This window comes from Phodopus roborovskii, unplaced genomic scaffold, assembly GCF_943737965.1.
Source record: "Phodopus roborovskii unplaced genomic scaffold, PHOROB, whole genome shotgun sequence".
Lineage (NCBI taxonomy): Eukaryota > Metazoa > Chordata > Mammalia > Rodentia > Cricetidae > Phodopus > Phodopus roborovskii.
This window is the reverse complement of record NW_026126515.1, coordinates 5,059,837-5,080,023: the sequence shown is the minus strand read 5'-3', so window position 1 is coordinate 5,080,023 and position 20,187 is coordinate 5,059,837.

Sequence of the window (20,187 nt, the reverse complement as noted above, 5' to 3'; positions counted from 1 at the left end):
ATATGCTGTCTCAGCTTCTAAGTTGGTGGAAGCTATTGGTTTGCTAAGTTAATAGGTTCCAAAAAGGTTTTTATCTATTAGTCACAGGATGTTAGCCTTGATGCCGAGGCAGGCAAGGAATGGCCTTTCTGGAGGGCTAGAGATAGCCCAAGATAGTCCAAGGCAGTTAGCCCTTAGACCTGCACCATCCCAATCTCTGCACAGTATTGAAACTAATCAGCCAGTCAGTCTCTGCAGACACAGCTTCTTAGGAGTTCTCATTCACAGGTTAGTGATGGGCAGGAAGTACCACACCTTTATGGATTGATTAGTGTACATATCTTTGGCCTTCTGTTTAAACTTTGCTTTCACCCTGGGACCCTGAAGTCAGATGTGAGGAGTTTGCTCAATATATTTGTCCCTTTTTGCTATGTGTCACCATTTTCCACTTTCCACTTTTAAGTTGAGGATGGGTGGCTGGACCGACAAGGGGTACAAGCAGTGATCCAAAGTTGGAAAACAGTCATTCTGTTAACTCCAGTTCCAGGGGATCTGGCGCCCTCTACTGGCCTCCAAGGGTACCAGGAATGCGGAAGGTGCACACATTCATGCAGGCAAAACATTCATAAAATAAAATATAAAGATAAAAATTAATTTCCAGAAACTGAAACCAATGCAGAATTTTCTTTGAAATCCTATCTAGAATAAATCAGTATTAAATATTTCTACATAAAAAAATACCCTGAGGCTGGGAAGATGGCTCAATCTGTAATGAGCTTGACATCAAGCGTGAGAACTCATTGAAATACTAGGGAGGCAGAGGTATGAAGTCTCTGGGGCTTGCTGGCCAGCCCAAAGATGTCAAGCCCTAAGTCCCAGTGGGCTATCAAGCCTCAAAAAACAAAACAAAACAAAACAAAACAAAAACCAAGATAGGTGGTTCCTGAAGCTCTAAAGCTTGGGTTTACTTTTGCTGCCAGTTAAAGAATTCAAAGGCAGGAAAAACCTCAAGGGCAACGGTGGCAGTAGAGAAATCTCAAATATGCAGATAACCATAGACTGGGCAGTGGAAGAAATGTGTTTTTTGGAAGAGAGGAAACACAGATGCAGCAGATACACAGAGAAAAAGGACCCCAGCAAAGCAGACGGGTTACTCAGGGAGCTGGAAAATCCAGTCTGTTCTTGAGGACTGAGGTTTTTTTTTTTTTTTTTTTTTTTTTTTTTTTTAAGTTTTCCTTCCCTAATTTAATTGGTCAGTTTGAAGAAAGATACGATGGCTGATTGGCCCACAACTATATCGTAACATGTCCTGATCAAGCCTCGAACTCGTTGAGCCAGTCCATCAGCAGGGGGCTGCAAGTGGGAGGAAAAAAGCCTCATTTGTTTCAAGCTGTCAGGCTTTTGTATCATGTCTGGTGGCTACGGAAGAAGTTTGCCATCTTGCAAATTCACCATCTTTTCGTGCAACCCTGCCTCCCCCACCCACCCACTCTCCCACCCAAGACAGAGTTTCTCTGTGTAGCCTTGGCTGACCTGGAACTCATTCTGTAATGAGGCTGGCCTCAAACTCAGAAATCTGCCTGCCCCTGCCTCCTGAGTGCTGGAATTAAATAAAGGTGTGTGCCACTACCTGCCTCCCCAACCCTCTTTTTTTGGGTTCCTTAGCACACACCTTTAACTCTTACCACTCAGAGGCCAGACTGGAGAGATGGCTCAGCCATTAAAGGCTAGGCTCAACCAAAATATGAGTTCTGTTCCTGGCACCCACTGCTGTCTCTCCAGCCACATTTAATTTTTGCCTGGTGTTGGTGGCTTACGCCTTTAATCCCAGTACTCAGGAAGCAGAGGCAGGAGGATCTCTATGAGTTTGAAACTAGCTTGGTCTACAAAGCAAGTTCCAGGACAGGCTCCAAAGCTACACAGAGAAACCCTGTCTCAAAAAATCAAAAATCAAAAAAAGTTAAAAGCCAGCCTGTTCTACTTATTGAGTTACAATCTAGCCAGGGCTACATAGTAAGACCTTCTCTGGGTAAACAAAACAAAACACCATAAACAAACCAAACCAAGAATAACAAAAATACTTGTGCTTCTAAAATGCTAGTCTCTTGAGTCTGTACTCACACTTGGGGCTTTCTGTGTTTTAACTTCTTTTAACCCTAATGATTGCACTTAATACTAAAACACTTTATGGAGCTGGTAAAATGGCATGTTGTATAAAGGTGCTTGCTGCCCTACATTCAAGCCAAATGACCCGAGTTTTATCCCTAGAATCCACAAAAATGTGGAAGAAGAAAACCAGCCTCACAGAGTTATCCTCTAACCTTTCGTCCGGTGGCATTAAGATAATAAAATAAAATACGATTTTGTTTAGTTAGAGGTATCTTTATTTAACCTCAATTTAGCTCTGTTAGAAATAAAACGAATGCTGGGTGGTGGTGGTCGTGGTGGCGGTGGCAGTGCATGCCTTTTAAATACAGCACTCGGGAGGCAGAGGCAGGCGGATCTCCATGAGTTCGAGGCCAGCCTGGTCTACAGAGTGAGTTCCAAGACAGGCTCCAAAGGTACACAGAGAAACCCTGTCTCAAAAAGTCAAACAAACAAACAAAAAAAAAGTTAAAAATTTACATAAATAAAATAAAATGAAACATTAGCTGGTTAGAAGACTAATTTAATAATGGGTGGGGATTATTGTTTTGTTTTTGATTGAGATAGAGTCTCACTATGTAGCCTCAGCTGGCCTGGAACTTGTGGCAGTCTGCCTGTTTCTGTCTCCCAAGTTTTGGGATTATAGCCATGCCCAAATCCAATTTAACAACTAATAGTATATGCTTAAGGGCTGGAAATACATGTTATTGTCTAGCATAGACAAGACACTGGGTTTTTATCTCAACTGCAAACACCAACAAATTAAATCTTCAATCTGGATGTCATGAGGCAAGCCTGTAATTTCAACACTAATGAGGTTCAAGCCAGAGGACTGAAAATTAGAGGCCAGTATAGACAACATAGTAAGACTCCGTCTCAAAAAAGTTAAAAAAGATTAGTAAGCTAAAAATGCATGCTTAATGCAGAAAACTCAAGAAACAGAAAAGCATACCACAGACATCCAAATTATGTGGGATAAATCTATCACTCTAAATAAAGACTTGCAACACTTATTTTTTTTCCCTAGAGAATATGATTGCTGGTCTTATTTTATATAACCGTGCATTCAATTAATTTAACAGATAGTCTTTGGAGAAGATTTCAGTATTTGAACAGTTCCTTGAGTTTTGGCATAGAGCCCAGCGCACCCTTGTAGTTTCTTTACACCAAGTCTGGGACAAGTTATTTTCTCTGGAACCTTTGTCCTACTAACTGGAGATGGGGGGTCTGGACGCTGAGATGTGAGCTATCTTGCTATTCATTGCCATTAGGGGCCCTCTTCCAGGGCTCTCTCAATGATTATAGTTGGGAATCTGTGCTGGATAGTTTTCTGTCAACTTGACATAAGCTAGTGTCATCTGAGAGGGGGCCTGATGCAAAGGCATAACTGTTCAAAGTCATTCCTGGCTATATAGCAAGTTTGAGATGACTGTCTCAAACAAACAAAGCTGGGTTTTGGCGCCTCTAGAGGACTCAGTGGGTTAAGACAATTTCTGCCAGGCTTGACTGCTAGAGTTTTATCCCAGTGGTCTACGGGGTGGAAGGAGAGAGCAGACTTGCCCTCTGACCTCCACAAGTTCTCTGTGGCATGCACATGTTCCTCCCTGACAAAATAAGTAAATAAGTGGGGATAAAAACCACCAACCAACCAACCAACCAAACAAACAACCATTGTCAACCACCACCCCAAATACAGTGGTGCAGTTAAGACTGCCCCGTGCCGAGGAGCCTGCTGGCCTGGGTTCACAATCTTGTTCTTTCACAGCCTCACATTAACTGTGGGCCCTTGGACATGTGGTTAACCTCCATGAGCCTTAGTTTTCCCATTTGAAAGGTGAGGAGACTAGACACCTGTAGATGGATGGTGTAAAGCAGGGAGCCTGCCCAGGGCAAGTACGCAGAATTCCCTAACATGGCCCCAGAGCTTTTCTCAATGGCACAGCTCAGCTCATCTTCGCTAGGTCCCATGAGAACAGGCTCGGGAAGTGTAGGAGAATTGCCCAGTTGGGCATTTCCGGCTTCTTTTGTCCCACCCGGAGTCCTGGCTGTGATTCTCCTATCACAGAGGCTAAGATGGAGCCACACCATGTCCCTGCCTCAGAGGGCTCAGCCACCTCATCTCCAGGGTGGAGGCTCCTGCAAGCTAAGTTTCTCTTTCTATGAACGGCATCTCCTGCTACCTCTGATTTCTAATGGGGGAAGGGGGTACAGGGGAGGGGGGCTGGCTCATTTTCTGGAACTAAATAAGCATTTGTTCCCGCTAGCCCCATAGCACGAGTGCTGCCGTTAATGAGCTGCAGTGTTGCCCATTGTGGCAGGCATCAGTAGAAAACCCCCAGCAGAGTTCCGTTTATTGCCAGGGGAGGTGTCAGAGGCAGAGAAAGTGCAGCTGGGCTCCCAACCCCACGCACACTGTGCAGTTTGGGAGGCTGGAGTAATCAGACTCGTGGAGTCAGGGCATAAACTCTAAGAGGAATAAAAGTGGGTGAGATAGAGCCTCATGTGCATGTGTGTGTGAGAGTGTGTGTCTGTGTATGACTATGTGTGTCTCTGTGTGTGAGCATGTGTGAGTGTCTGTATGTGTGTGTGAGTCTGTGTCTCTGTGTGTGAGCATGTGTGAGTCTGTGTCTCTATGTGAGCATGTGTGTGTGTGTGTGGCTCTGTGTGTGAGCATGTGTGTGTGGTCTGTATGTGTGTGTCTGTGTCTCTGTGTGTGTATATCTCTCTATGTGAGTATATATGTGTGTGTGTCTGTGTGTGAGCATATGTGTGTGTCTTTGTGTATGTATGAGTGTGTGTGTTTGTGTGTATATGAGTGTGTGTTTGTGTATGGGTGAGTGTGTGTCTCTGTGTGTGAGCATATGTGAGTGTGTGTGTCTGTGTCTCTGTATGTTTATGAAGTGTGTGTGTGAGTGTATGTGTATCTGTGTCTCTTTGTGTGTATGAGTATGTATGTGTGTTGGGCCAGGGTGGCTATAACATTTTTTTTTTTAAGGTTTCTGAAAGTTCACTATCTTAAGGCAGCAGGATAGTAAAATTGAAAGCACAGGTAGGTCCTAAGGGAACAGCTTAGTTGAGCAATCCCCTACTGAGGAATATGCTGAGCTCAAAGCAGCTGTCCGAGGTCAAGATTGTGCTTGCTGCTGGGTGTTGGTGGCTCACGCCTTTAATCCCAGCACTTGGGAGGCAGAGGCAGGCAGATCTCTGTGAGTTCAAGGCCAGCCTGGTCTAAAGAGGAAGTTCCAAGACAGGCTCCAAAGCCTGTCTTTTCTGAGAAACCCTGTCTCAGAGAAAAACCTTGTCTTGCAGGTGAGGTAGATCAGCTGAACCAAGAATGACTTGGGTTCACCACAGCACAACGTATACACAATGTGTGACAAAACCCTTCTGGTTTCTTCACTGTGAGACTGAGCAGGCCTGCAGAGGTGTGTAGACTGCCCTGAGGGCTGCCAGAGAACACTGAATTTACACAGAGCATTCAGCTTGCTTAAGACAGTCCAGACTTCCATGGAATGTTTAGTAGGTGTTGGATTCAGCCTTTGGCTGGGTGGGTCTGCATGAGTTTGCTGGGATTGCTGCTAAAACTGTGTCACAGACTGGGTGGCGATGGGCAACAGAAATGAAGTTTCTCACAGTTTGGGAAGGCAGAAGTTTAGTGGTTGGCAGATTCAGCTTTTTTCTGGGGCTTCTCCTTTGGCTTGCAGTTGGCCTTTGGTCTGTGGGCAAACAACCCCAGTGTATCTTCGTGGTCACATTTCCTGTATCCTGATTGGGGTGGAAGGAGGCTCATCTAGCACGCACAGAAGACTTGGCCCTGATTCCGTGGTGAGTCACTCGGTGACATGGTGTGTTCTGGGGGTGGAGGCCGAAGAATCAGAAGTTCAAGGATGTGTTTGGGCTAGCCTGGGCTACACGAGACCCTGTCTCCAAAAATAAAATAAAACAAAATAAAAAAAGGACACTAGTTAAGTTGAGTGAAGGCGCACTCTAGTTGGTTTGCCTCTTGAAAGGGCCTATATCCACATTTAGACATTCGGAGGGCCTGGAGTCAGCTGCACATCCTCCGCCCCTTGACTCAGTTCAGCCTGTGACGTACATTAAGAATGACAAGAGGCGGGGCTCTCACTGCCACAGAAGGGAGCTCTGTATCCAGGAAGACACTGAGCTGGAGCCGAGACGCTAAAGTGAAGTCAGTGTATTTATGCCCAGATGTCTGCATCTGTCCTACTTGCTGATGCCAATGTGTGTAGACACACAGGTTTTTCTTCCCTCCCTCTGGCCCCTGAGAGGACTCAGAAGCAGCAACCCGGCAAGAGCTTAGAAAGTGGTTCCTAAATACTCTGTCCCGAAAGGAACCAGAGGGCTTTTGCTGCCGTTGTTTTCTGAGAAACCACTGAATCCGGGATTAAGGCAGAGAAATTCTAAAAGTTTGGTGGCGCTATTCTGAGCCGGTTCCTACTGGCAGTATTTGGGAGTATTTTAGTAGTATCAAGCGAAGAACGATAATGATGGGTTGTAGAGCCCACTCAGTGAGGGGGGGAAGTGCCAGGGCTATACTGGCAAACCTCGCAGGGCGAGGAAATAGAAGGGAAGAGAGGATAGAACTGTTTTCTACAGCAGAACGCCAATGGATAAACAGAGACATGCTCAAATCCCAAAGACCCAAAGAAGTAGGGGTGCACACTGAAACTAGGGGCTGCAGTGTGGTGAGGGAAGGTTGCGTACATACTTCATTTTTTATCCTTATTCATTTATTTTAGGTAGTCTCTCTATGGGGTCCTGGCTGTCCTGGAACTCAACTCTGTAGATCAGGTTGGCCTCGAACTCACAGAGATCCTCCTGCCTCTGCCTCCCAAGTGCTGGGAAACACAAGAGCCACTTGTGAGGTGACTTTCACTGCCATCACCTGCCATATAAATTGCGTTGCATATTCAGGGGCCCAGACACAGAGACATACAAATTAACTGTGAAATCTGGCTTTTCAGCCATTAAATTGGCAAAAAGTACCTGAGAGCTATCCTACCTGCTGCCAGCAGGGAGGGAGCATGGCAGGCTGGTGGGGTGGGTGAAGCTGGGGGGGCTGCGGGGCTGGGGGGCTGAGGGGCTGGGGGGCTGGGAAGCAGTCTGGTCTTGTTTAGAAGATGTACGGCCTCATCTATTAAAATAAAAATAACTTCATTTTATCCCTGATTTCCACTCCACGGGCAGTGCTTATTGGTAAGACCATATGTGCAACTGTGTTTATTACAGCACCCTTTGTGGCTGCCAAGAGCTAGAGTCATGGTGGATAGCTGTTAATCAGGGAATGGCTGAAAAATTAAAATATATTACTCTATAGAATACTACATGGCCCTTCAATGGAGTGAGTTATAGCCTTGCCAGTTGTCAGTGAGATCTGCAAGGCACCCGTGAATGAGGAAAGTAAGATGCGAAATGAGGGTAATGTGAATTCATTATTGGAAAAAGAAAATTCTCCTGTGTATGTGTTGATGTCTGTGAGGACACATGTGTATGATATACATATGTGCATATGATGTATATCATATATATGATATATATCTATCACATGCACTTTAAGTTACTAATTGTGGAAGGATAGGGAGAGAGAGCAGTTACCTATAATAAAAGTACCAAGTAAAATATGATCCCACTCATATAAGTTGTGGGGATGTCTGTGCATTCGTGTGATAAATATGGGTGTATATATATATGCACTAGAGGATGTTAACTTCATTGTTACTCGTTAAGAAGTTGGGATTTTAGCCAGGTGTTGGTGGTGCATGCCTTTAATACTAGTACTGGGGAGGCAGAGGCAGGAGAATCTCTGTGAGTTCGAGGCCAGTCTGGTCTACAGAGCTAGTTCCAGGACAGGCTCCAAAGCAATACAGAAAAACCCTGTCTCGAAAAACAAAAAACAAAACAACAACAACAACAAAAGATGTTGGGATTTGGCCAGTGAAATGACTCAGTGCATAGAGGTTCTTGCCACCAAGTCTGATAACCCAAGTTCCATCCCCAGACTCCATGTGGTAGGAGGAGAGAGAGCCAACTCTTTTGTGTTGTCCTCTGATCTCCATACTGGGGCTTTGCACAATGTCCTCTCATCCCTAAATACATAAATCTATGTGAAAAGTATGTTGGTCAGATATGGTGGTGAATGGCTTTAATCCCAGCACTCAGGAGGCAGAGGCAGGTGGATCTTAATGAGTCTAAGGTCAGCCTGGTCTACATGGGGAGATCCAGGCTAGCCAAGGCTGCATAGTGAGACCCTGTCTCAAAACAGTAAAACAAAGGATGCTGATGTTTCGGGGACTTTTACTTTTATCCTTGTTTCTTTATGTGATTTTTCAACTCTTTATAATGGGCATGTATTATTTTTATACCCAAGGAGAGGAAGAAGTTTTTTTCACTTCAAAAGCAAAATAACAGGAACCAAATAAATCTGAAAGGGAAAGATCCTACCGTAGTTGGTAACACATACACTCATATTTATAGTTGTCCTGAGGGGGCTCAGCATGAAAAGCGGATGGAAACGCATGAGTAAAGGCAATCCTGATCGCTCACATCCTCCATATTTCCTCCATTGCGAATTATGGGGCAGCTGGGACAGTGTTTATTAAAGTCGCACTTGGATTTGCTATAGCACATCTTTCATGGCTTCGCTGCATCAGCAGCATCAGTCGTTGCTGTCAATCAACTTTAGAAAACTCTCAGTAGGAGTTTGAGATCCGGTACAGCGCTCTCCCATATGCACTAGCTACAGCGGTATCCTAGTGTGGAAATTCCCGGCCCTCCCCAGATGAGAGCAAGGAGGCACAGAAAGCCAAGTCTGAAGTTAAAGGCTGGGAGGCCTCTGCGACTGTGGGACACCGCTCTGTATGCCCTGTTGATGTGAAGGTCTGGTCGTATTGGTTTGTGAGCCAGTGTCTTCCTTGCCTTGCAGGTAGCGAATGAAAAGAGCATTGTGTGATGTCACAAACCCATTGTTGCCAGTCTTAGACTCCAGTGTAAAAAGTCACTTTCGGACTCTGAAAGTAGGTTATTTGGAGTGCCACTTACAGACTGGGAAAGTCGTCTCATTTTAAGTTGAAGCTGCTCCTTAATGTTGTATTAGTCACTTTCTTGTTGCTGTGATTGACACCATGAGCAAGGCGACTTACCGGAGGAAGGCTTTCCTTTGGCTCCTGGTTCCAGAGTTGTAAGAGTCCATCATGGATGGGTGGCTGTGGCACATGTCTTTGATCCCAGCACCCAGATTTCTATGAGTTTGGGGCCAGCCTGGTCTACAAAGTGAGTTCTAGGTCGGCCAGAGTTGTTACACAGAGAAACCCTGTCTTGAAAAGCAAAACATCAACAACAAAAAAAACCCAACCAAACAAACAAAAAAGAAAGAAAGAAGAAAAAAAAAAAAAAAAAAAAAAAAAAAAAAAAAGGAAGAAAATAAAGAAAGGAAGGAAGAAAGAAAGAGAAAGAAAGCAAGTCCATCATGGCACCAGATGCATGACAGCAGGCAGAGCAGAAACTAAGGGACCGTATCTTCTATTAAAAACATGAAGCAGAAAGAAGGCAAACTGGGAATAGGGTTCGCCCTAAGCTCCACCAATAAGACGATGCTTCCTAAACTTCCCCAGACAGCGCCACCAACTGGAGACCAAAGGTTCAAACACATGAACCTGTGAGGGCAGTCTCATTCAAATCACTGTAGATGAGTTTTCTTTGAACCTAACCATTTGCAGAGATGCGTCAAAAGGAGGCTCTCCCTTTGAGGAAGGGGGTGTTGAGAGTTGCTTCCAAAGGCTCACAAGGACAAAAGGCTTTCAAAGTGTGGAGTTGGGAGACACCAGCCAAGGGTGCCTCTTATTGCTATGCACCTTTCTCTCGTCTTGCATGGCAAACGCCACAGAACTTTTTCCTTTTTTGAAATGGCCTTTAATGCACTGATGTAGTTTAAGATTCAGAGACATTGTCTATATTACTCAGTGTATGATACACTTCACTTGAGACCATGAACTGGAGGGCGCTAAATTCTATCAACAGTTAAAGATAGTCAACTTCTAAAGAGGTTTCGGGACTTAATAGATTGTGAAATATTTTTGATTTCTTTAAATAATTGTGTTTCAACAATAAAGTCAGGCATGGCTGATGTTCTGATTGCCACAGGATGTGAGTTCAACTGTTGGCACAGCTAATAAATTTTATATAAAATGTCTCTTATTTCCTCCTCTTCCTCTTCTCCCCCCCCCCCTTTTTTTTTGACTTAGAGAAAAGGTTCTATGTAGGCCATCCTGGTCTTGAACTCGCTACATATCAGAGAATGACATTGAACTTATGATCTTCTTGCCTCTGCTGATGGAGTGCTGAGATCACAGGCATATACCACTATACCCAATTTATGGAGTTCTGGGGCTTAAGCCCAGGGCTTTGTGCACTCTTTACAAGTGCTTTACCAACTGCACTGTTTACCAGCATCTCCAGCCCCCAAGACATCTTGTTTTCTAACAACTAAAGATAAGTCCCTGGACAGGGTAGAACTAGAGAGATGGCTCAATGGTTAAGACCACTGGCTGCTCCTATAGAAGACTGGGTTCAGTTCTCAGCACCCACATGGCCGTTTACAACCATCTGTAATAGTTATAATTAAACTATAGGGGCTCTGATGTCCTCTTCTGGCCTCTGAGAGCACTCGGCATGCACATGGCACACATGCACACATACATCCAGGCACGTATATTTAAGAAGGCAACAGACAACAGCAGCAGCCCTGTCACATTACCACGCTGGGAGGCAGACGATGTGGATGCTCCTGGATGTGCTGTTTTGTTTCACCCTGGCACACGTCAAAGCCCATTTGAAATCTTAGTTCTGAAAGCAGTACTGTCTTTATTATGTTCTTCCTTTTTCTTCAATTTTTGCCTAAACTATTCCCACTCATCCATTAAGAGAGGACCATGGTGGCACACGCCTTAATTCCAGTAGTAGGGAGGCAGAGGCAGGTGGATTTCAGTGAGTTCAAGGCCAGCCTGGTCTACAGAGCAAGTTCTAGAACAGCCAGGGCTGTTACACATAGAAACCCTGTTTCAAAAAACAGAGAGAGAGAGAGAGAGAGAGAGAGAGAGAGAGAAATTCTTGGCATTGAAGGGCAAAGAGTCAGAAGAGAAGGCAAAGGACAGAGAGCCCCCTGCGGGACTTCCAAAGATCAGAGTGCCCTGTGCAGAGCAAATGCAGGACCCTATCCTATTTCCCCCCTTTTCCGGGGCTTCTTACTTAAAATAGAAGCCGGTTACACTGGATGCCATTGGTGGCTGGTCACTCTAACACCCTGCCTTGCTTTTAGACTAAGCTCAGGTTGCTCTGATTGATGGGCAGCATCCAAAAGGGTTTGGTATGGGACGGCTTTGAAATCCTTTCCCAGCAGCACCTCATGAGCCTGAAACCCCAAGACCCCTGAAAGTTGGGAATGACCAGTGGAGTTTTCATACACTCTGTGCTCTGGGGTTTTGGTTGGGGTTTTTGTTTGTTTTGTTTTTTGAGACAGGGTTTCTCTGTGTAGCCCTGGCCATCCTGTAACTCACTGTGTAGATTAGGCTGGTCTGGAACTCAAAACTCCTGCTTCTGCCTCCTGAGTGCTGGAAATAAAGGTGTATGCCACCATACCAGGCCCATTTTTTAAAGTTTGTTTTAATTATTTTTGGCAACTTGACACAAGCTAAGGTCATCTAGGAAGAGGTGACATCAATTTAAGAATTGTCTTCATCAGATTGGCCTGTGGGCAAGTCTGTGGGTGCATTTCTCGACTCATGATTGATACAGGAGGGCTCAGACCACTGTGGGCAGTGCCACCCCTAGGCTGGTGGGCCTGGGTTATAGAAGAAGACAGCTGAGCAAGCCACAAAGAGCAAGCCAGAAAGCAGTGGTTCCTCAAGGCTTCAGTGCCCACCTCCAGGGTTCTGCCTTGAGTTTCTGCCTGACTTCCCTTCATGATAGACTACAATTGTACACAGAAATCAACTCACTCTTCCACAAGCTGCCATTGGTCATGGTATTTATCACAGCAACAGAAACCTAACTAAACAGAACCCTGTTAAGTGTCCCAGACATGGAGCCTAAAGAAATGACTCAGCAATTAAGAGATTTGCTCTTACAGAGGACTGGAGTTCGGTTCCCAGCATCCACAGCAAGTAGCTCACAGCTGCCTGCAACTCCAGCTCTGGAGTGGCAGATGCCTCTGGATTCACCCCCACACATACACATACATTAAAAATGAAAATAAATGTCTAAAGACATACAGGTGTCCTTTGGTGACTTCCATCTTACACAGTAGTCATCCGAAGCTTTGGCTATGCATAGGTCTGCTTTTTCTAAAAGGACTAGTCTGTAAAATAGATCCCAGGTCTTTTCAGGCAATTGGCCACTATGGGGCTCAAGTCTAAGACTTCTGAATGACATTCAGAAGGCAGGAAGCAGGAGGTGCTGCACTTTGGGTGCAATAGGAGTAGTCTCGGTCACACTCTGCTTCTTACTAAGAGGGAGATTCTCAAAGCAAGGAGAACGGGGTTCTGATTGCGAGCTATCTCAGCCATTTAGGCTCTCTGCTCAAAGGGCATCTTTGCATACTAGAGCTGTCTCCCCACTCCCCACCGCAACGCTTCATTTTTCAGGCCGATCCATGCTGAGATGGTCAGGCAATACTTGCCTCCGTGAATCATTGACTCCACCAGATGTAACTTCCTGGCAACCTTCATGAACTGGACTGGCAGGCGGGTGGAGGTATGTCTGTGTGGCTAGGGTCTTTCTGCCGCTATCAAACAGACTGATGCCAGCACTTGGTTGGCTGTGGACGTGGGTATGCTCTCTCCACTGGAGCCAACACGTGATGAAAACATCCTGGTAGTTTTGTGGGTTTCCCCGTACTTGCAACTGTGGGTAGTCTTTTCCTATGGGGCAAACCACAGTTCCTACTTTGCAAGTGGACTCACTGAAGCTCAGAGAGGAAGGAAAAATATGTTCTGACGACAGCATTCTCCGTGTGTGTGTGTATGTGTGTGTGTGTGTGTGTGTGTACACATGTGTGTAAGTACACATGTCCATGTCTCGTGTCCTGCTTTATTGTGCCATGCCTTATTCTCTTATCGCCAGAGAGATTTATCATTGAATCTGGAAGTAGGCCAGAGGCCAGCAAGCTTCAACAATTCTATTCTCCCCACCACCGCCGCCACACACACATAAGATGCTTGTGACCAGGCCTGGCTTTTAATGTGGGTGCTGGGGATTTGAACTCAGGTCTTCATACTTGAGCAGCAAACGCTCTCATCCACTAAGCCATCTCCCTAGCACTATCAATGATTTTTTGTTGCTGTTGTTGTTGTTGCCCCATTTAGAACAAATTGTTTAACTCCAGTTAACAAGCCTCTTGTGTGGTCAGGTATGTTGTCATAACAACAAAGAAAGTAGTAGCTAATATGTCTCACCACGGTTCTTTTCCACCTGCGTCATTCAGAGTGTATCTAAATCTGAGCAGCCAAGTTTCCCTTTGCTACGTGGGTTTGGCAGGTGGTGTAGTTATTATAGTCAACACTCTGTTGTGGCACCAATCCAGGACGGTGGGCCACAGACTCTTTCCTCCCGAGTACATCTTGGGAAGACCCACCAAAGGACTTGCTTATACTGCAATTGTTTTTTTAGTTTTAAAAATAGTTTTAAAATTTATGTGTTTGTGTGTGCGCTCACGCCGGTGCATCCAAAGCGCACGTTCCGGATGGCAGAGGTCAACTTTAAGGAATCAGCTCTCTCCTTCCACCACGTGAATTCCTGGAATCGAACTCAGGTTATTAGGTTAGGTAGCAAATGCCTTTACCGGTTGGACCGTCTCTTCCACCCCACCCACAAGCACTTGATCGGTACCCTTCCGCACCCTCGATATCTACATCCATGTAAAAGTTTCTCAATTTTTTACAAAAAACTTCCCACTAACTGACACTAGAGGGCACTCAATTGCCAGTAACAAATTTGGGTTCCGGAACTTTGTGTGTGTGTTGCACTTGGGCTTTACTCCTTTGAAGAGAAGAGTTGTGCAACCCCACTCTCCCAACAGGACAGCAGCTGAGGAGGTCTGGACATCGGCTTCCAACACATCAGGCTTTTGAAACATCCCTGTCGATAGTGAATACCTAGTGTCGCTTCCCTTGGTCTTCTGCCTCATCCATTTCTAACTCCCCGATACCCCCAGAAGGAAGCCTTGGCAGGATGGACCCCTCCCTAAGCCTAGGGGGTTCCCAACAGGCCAGAGCGCCTCATTTGGCTCTGGATGGTCTGATGCCTCTTTGCCTTCACATAGGAGGAGGGACTCAACTCCCACGTGGCCCCGGGTTATTTGGTGACCTCCACCGGTTCCTGTAACTCCTTGTCGTCCCCTCCCCCCACTTTTACCTCCTCAGCATCCAGCCTTGGTCTTTCATTCACTGACCAGTAGCTCTCAAGGACTTACTGTGGGCCAGTTCCCCCCACCTGCTCCCCCATTTCTCCGCCTTCTATTTTCCTTTCTCATTTTCTTCCCTCTCTCCCTTCTCCTTCCCTTCTTCCTCATTCTCTTCCTTCTCCTCTCCTTCTGTGGTTCCGGAAATTGAACCCAGGGCCTTGTGCATACCAGGTGGGTGCTGTATACTGAGCCCCCTGTTCGCCACCGCTCAGCCATTTTTTCCCCCGTCTTTTAAGAAGCTACTCAGTTAATTAGTTTGGGGAGCATATGCGTCATGTCATTCTCATGGAGGTCAGAGGACAACTTGTGGGAATCTGTCCTTTTCTCTCACTCTGTGGGCCCCTGGGATCAAGCCCAGGTTATCAGTCTTTATGGCAGGCATTCTTATCTGTTGAATTATCTTGCTGACCCCATCAATGACATTTCTATATATCACCTAAATTGTAATGTGTAGAAGGTGCTATGAATAGCTCCATTTTACAGAGGAATAAACTGAGGTCCAGGATTAAGTTACTTGCCAGAGCCTAATTTTCTGATTTATTTTATTTAAAAGTTCCCCCCCCCCCCAAGCCAGGTGGTGGCGGCACACATCTTTAATCCCAGCACTTGGGAGCCAGAGACAGGCAGATCTCTGTGAGTTCCAGGACAGGCTACAAAGCTGCAGAGAAACCTTGTCTTCGAAAAACCAAGGAAAAAAAAAGTTTTTTTCTATTCCTTCTGTACTTCAGGACATTTTATGAAAGTTTATAAAAAATCCATTCATGATAAAACTAAAGGCATAAAAATTACAAAGTACTTTTATTCTTATAGTCTACCCACCCCTGTATCTGTATTCTCAATTAAACCATAGCCCAAGTGTAAACCAGGCTTGGTGGCTCATGCCTATGATTCTAGCACTTGGGAGGCAGAGGCAAAGGTGGGTGGATCTGTGTGAGTTCCAGGCCAGCCTGCTCTACCGAGATAGTTCTAGGACAGCTAGGACTACATACAGAAACCATGTCTTGAAAAAAAAGTAATAAAACAAACAAACATATTTATTTTCAATTACATGTGTTGTGTGAGCACAGGAGTGCATGAATGCAGGTACCCTTGGAGGCCAGAGGCTTTGTATTCCATTAGAGCTGGTCCAAGTGGTCATGAGTCACTTGATGTGGGGCCAGGAACCCAACTCAGGTCTTCTATAAAAGTAGCACCTGATGATGCTCTTAAGACCAGAGCCATTGCTCCAGGCTCCCCTGACAGTTTTATTTACCCATTTGTCTGCTGATAGATATTCTACTTGCTTCCATTTCTTGTTTTATAAGTGTATTTTAAAAAGTGAGACAGGACCTCATGTAGCCTGGGCTAGCCTGGAACTTCCTATGTAGTGGAGAGGGCCTTGAACTCCTCATCCTCCTGACTCCATTTCCCAAGTTCTGATAATACAGCTGTGTGCCACCACATCTGGCTCTGTTTCTGTCTTTTAAGTGTTACAAATAACCTTGCATTGAACATTCAAGTGCAAGTCTCTGGGTATAGATAAAAGTTTTCATTTTTCTTGAGTGGAATTGCTAGCTGATACGGTAATCCTGTGATTAATTGTGGACTGGATAAGATTGTCTACCAAAGCAGTGAACCAAGATCCCCATCATTGTATGCATTCTGGTCTCCCCATCTTTGACATTATGCATTATCTAAATTTTGCTTTTCTTTTAGACAGGATCTTACTATGTAGCCCAGGTTGACCTCAACCCTGGTATCATCTTGCCTGGGCCTCTAGAGTGATTGTAGGAGAATATTACCATGTTTGGTTTCTTTATCATTTTAGCTATTCCTAATATGTGTAAATAGAAAATTCTTTTAAAAGTAGGGTAAGATCTATATCACGAAAATTAGTTATTTATGATTTTATGGAACCTTTTAACATCCAGTTGTTAACCAGTGACTAGGCTGTGGCCAGGCACTGGAGATGTCAAATCACCAACCATATCTGTCCTGCATGCTGTGGATGGTGAAGAAACAGAATATTAAAGTATTCACTTTTAAAGATTTTATTATTTCTTTTTCTTTGACCTGTATGAGTGCTTTGCCTGCATGCATGTCTGTGCATCATTTTTTGTGCAGTGTTGGCAGAGGCCAGAAGAGGGCATTGGATCCCCTGGAACTAGAGTTACAGAGTGCATAGCTGGGAATCAAACCTAGGTCCTTGAGAAGAATAGCCAGTGCTCTTAACTGCTGAGCCGTCTCTCCAGCTCAGAAAATTACAAGTATTTTAACAGAGCTATGCATGAAACTTTGCAAGAGTCAAAAGTAGCATGTGCGTAAGCAGACATCCATTTAACCCAATAGGGTTAAGCTGCCAAACTGGCAATATTAAAACACTGAATGTGTGCGGGGATGGAATGACACATGCCTGTAATTCCAGCAGTTGGATGGTGGAAGGTAGGGATGAGGAGGAGTTCAAGGTCTTCCTGACAACAAAGTGAATTTGAGGCTATATAAGGCTATCAGAAGACAAACAAATGATAAAACCAATATATAAAATGCTTAACATTAATTTCATTGAACAGCCTAGTAGAAACACGACTCTAGTTTTAGTAACAAACAAGTTTACTTGTATAAAGAAAACAGCCCTGGCTTTTACAAGGTGGTTGCTGTCATTTTACCTGAGGTACAAGGTTAAAACAAGCTATGCCATCCTTTTGGTGGGAGCAGATATCTGATGACCATGGGGAAACAGATATCGAAAGTTAATTTCCTTTGTAAATTTTTTAGTAGCCTTGACTTACATATTTATTTATTTATTTGAGACAGGGTTTCTTTGTGTAGCCTTGGCTGTCCTGGAACTCACTCTGTAGACCAGGCCGGCCTTGAACTCACAGAGATCTGTCTGCCTCTGCTTCCTAAATGCTGGGATCAAATATGTGTGATACTATCCCCCCACCCCTCACCCCTCCACCCCCGTTTTTTTTTTAATTTTAATTTTTTTTTTTTTTGAGACAGGGTCTTACTATGTAGATAAGGTTGGCTTTGAACCTGTGACTCTTCCAGCTTCCCTGGTGCTGGGATTATAGGGAGTACTATCACACCTGGAGCTTAAGGCAGTTGCCTCCTCCCTTTTAATTTTGGAGTAAACTTGGAGTGGAGGTCCTTTTCAGGTATGCAGGTCAGAGTTCGTTGCCTTTGAGCTGTCAGAATAGAAAACACCTGCTTAAAACCAGCAGGCCTCTGTCCCCAGTCTTTGCCAGGGTTGGGACATTTTAGGTCTCATGGCTTCTGTCCATCTCTCCTGCTGCTAGACGCCTATTTTTATATGGTAGTGTACATATCGACAGGACAAGTCTTGATGTGCCCTCCCATGCTTGGCTGGTAGACTTTGGGATGACTCCCTGCCTAGCGCCAGGACGGAGAAGCCTGAGGTCATGGAAGTGGGGTGAGTGAGGGAAACAGGTGCTTGGGAGTGTTACCACACTTAAAGCAACACCCTGCAGTGAGCCCTCTTGGGGGGCCCTTGGAGGGCTACCTCTGAAGATGGGAAGATTACCCTAGAAGTGTCCAAAGGGAGTGGTGCATGTTTCCCAATGTGTGTGCATGCTCCTAGAGAAATCTGATTCTCGTCTATCTTGGGTCACGCTATGGTGGCAGTGGCCAGTGTTTTCCTCCCTGGGTGCAGGAGTCCTTGCTGGGGCTTTAACTCAGGATGTAAGAACTCCCAGGGTTCCATCCATCTACATGGCAGGGGAAAGCTTGGCAAATCAGACTTGGCAAGTAGAGGGTAAAGGGAGAGCTTTAGCTATTTTAAAAAGAGCCACAAGGTCTCTGCAGCCAGCGGCTCACTGGAGAGAAGATCCAAAGCCAGCTCATGCTGGACTGACCTCAGTGAGGTGGAGAAGGGGCAAGGACTGGTCCTCGATGATGCCTGGGCTATGGGGTGTGCTCAGAGAGGGAAAAGATGGGGAAGACATCCTATCTGTTGTCTTTCCTGGTGCTTGGAGTCCAGTGACTACTTATACATGGGTTGTGTGTTCTGTGTATCTCAAGAGGGGTTTTCCTTTCTGTTTGTTTGATTTTTCAAGACAGGTTTCTATGTAGCCCAGGCTGTCTTGGGATTCTTAATTTTCCAGCCTTGCCTACCATATGCAGAGATTGTAGGTATGTGTTATCACACCCGGTTGAGGAAGTCTTGACCTCCTCCTTTCCAGTAGATAGTAGAGTCCTAACCCCCTCCCCCCAAGACAGGGTGTCTCTGTATAACACAGCCCCGGAGGTCTTGGAACTCACTGTAGAGCAGGCTGGCCTACTCTCAAACTCATAGAGATCTGCCTACCTATGCTTCCCGGGTGCTGGGACTAAAGGTGTGCATCACCACTACCCAGCTATACGATCTAGTCTTAAAAGCAGAAGCTGACCAGGAGGAACCCTCCTAACATTTAGAGTGTCTTCGAGGCAAAGGGTGGGATTAGCTGGAGGGGCAGGGTTGGATGAGGTCCAGATGAAAGTGGAGTACAAAGTTAGGTGTGACATCTTATTCCTACAATCCTAACACTTGGGAGGGTGAGGCAGGATTGCTGTGAATTCAAGGCCAGCTTGGGCCACCCAGTAAGCGCTAGGTCAGTGTGAACTATGGAGTAAGAACTCCACAAATCAATCAATGACCAACAAAAAAGTAAATGGTAGAGGGTGGAGGCCAAGAGGATCCCGGCCCAGGTCACCATCTCCATCAGTGACGGGGAAGGGAGGAACCATTGGCCACCCTTGTAGTAAGGTGAGCCTCAGGCCACAGCAAAAAGTAGCAATGTTTCAGTGCCTCCAAGGCCTCCAGCTCATGGTCGTGATTGTCATTTCTTTAGTCAGCTGGAGTAACCTGATGTCCATGCCCAGGAGCATCATTCTGACCTCTCCCCTGTCCCTCAGGCTTTAGATAGCTGGTGGTCAAAGGCCACAAGTTCTTCTCCTCCAGAAACCACCAATTCTGCCCCTATCATCATCCTCAGTCCTGAGTCCTGGGAGTCTCAGCTTCCAAAGGGGTTTCCCAACCTTCATCCTCAGCCTCCTGCTCTTTTCTCCAAAGACAATTTCCTCATTCTCAGCCATAGCTTACAAGTCTTTCAACGTTGGCCGTTTGCCTCCAGGACCAAATGCCACATTTCTTAGGATTTACATCCCACCTCCTCTCTCCAGTATATTCCTTCTCACTTATCTTAGGCAACCATTCTCCCACCTGAGGGATTGTTTCCAAGCCCGGTGCTTTCACAGACATCTCTGAGGTGCTGTCACCCTGCCCCTCATCACTGTTATTTGAGAGTAAACTCAGGCATGCCCTCTTCTAAGAAGATACCCCTGATCTGGCCTAGTTGGTGTTTCTTGTGTTACCCCAGGTGCCCAATGCTCCCTTCCCCTGCTTTCAAATATCAGCTAGTCTTTCTATATGTAGGGGTTGTGCTTGGCTTCTCTGGGCCCAAGGCCCAGCAGTAGGGAATCTACAAACACTCACCATGTCAAGTAGCTGTTGCTAGGTTATAGTTTTAGTCTAGAAGACCCTTTACCCCTTGTCTCATTTCTAAGGTCTGCTTAAACAAACCAAATTAATTGATATCTGCTTCATGGAG